We start from the raw sequence: 573 nt of genomic DNA, 5'->3' as shown, positions 1-573 counted from the left end.
ATACATTACAGTGGGGTTTTGACTTAAGTGACACAAATACACCATCAAAATCTCAATGAATTTGAAATCACTAATCTGGAATTATTCTGGAAAAATGTCCAAATTGACCCTCTGGAGCCCATTTTGGTCTTGAATCCATGATACTGACACAAATGAAATACACATTATATATACTCCTTTATAGTACTTTACAAGAATGAAAAATCACCAGTTAGTAGCTCTAAGTGTAGCATTCAATTTTGAAGGCACGATACTGTTTAGTTACACTACCATCTTCAGCAGCACTGTCCTTGCCCCCACTATCACCCTCCTCACTGTCACTAAAACAGCCTTTGGCCTCCCATTGTCCCTAAAGCTTCTTTGCACCTTTATAAAAGCCATCAAAATCCACTACTCCAAGGAGAAAGAGAAGGATTTCCTTTGTCAGGTCATCAATATCAATTTTGATCTGGTTGGTTGCATGTCTTGCTGCATCATGTTTGTCCTTCTTACTCCCCAGGAAGAGAGCAATGAATTTGTTAGGTTGTTTGGATGTTGGTGTGATACTTTTCACTGATAACTCCTTTCAAATAG

At 38.2% G+C, this 573-nt stretch overlaps 1 protein-coding gene across 1 annotated transcript in view; it reads left to right on the top strand.

Annotated features, from left to right (window-relative positions):
• Positions 1-573, top strand: part of LOC119592564 (transcription factor HIVEP3-like) — a gene marked incomplete at its 5' end in the record, with an annotated part of 91,776 nt that overhangs the window by 86,927 nt on the left and 4,276 nt on the right.

Source organism: Penaeus monodon, chromosome 30 (assembly GCF_015228065.2).
Source record: "Penaeus monodon isolate SGIC_2016 chromosome 30, NSTDA_Pmon_1, whole genome shotgun sequence".
In the NCBI taxonomy this organism is placed as follows: domain Eukaryota; kingdom Metazoa; phylum Arthropoda; class Malacostraca; order Decapoda; family Penaeidae; genus Penaeus; species Penaeus monodon.
This window is presented reverse-complemented; position numbering and strand designations above follow the sequence as displayed.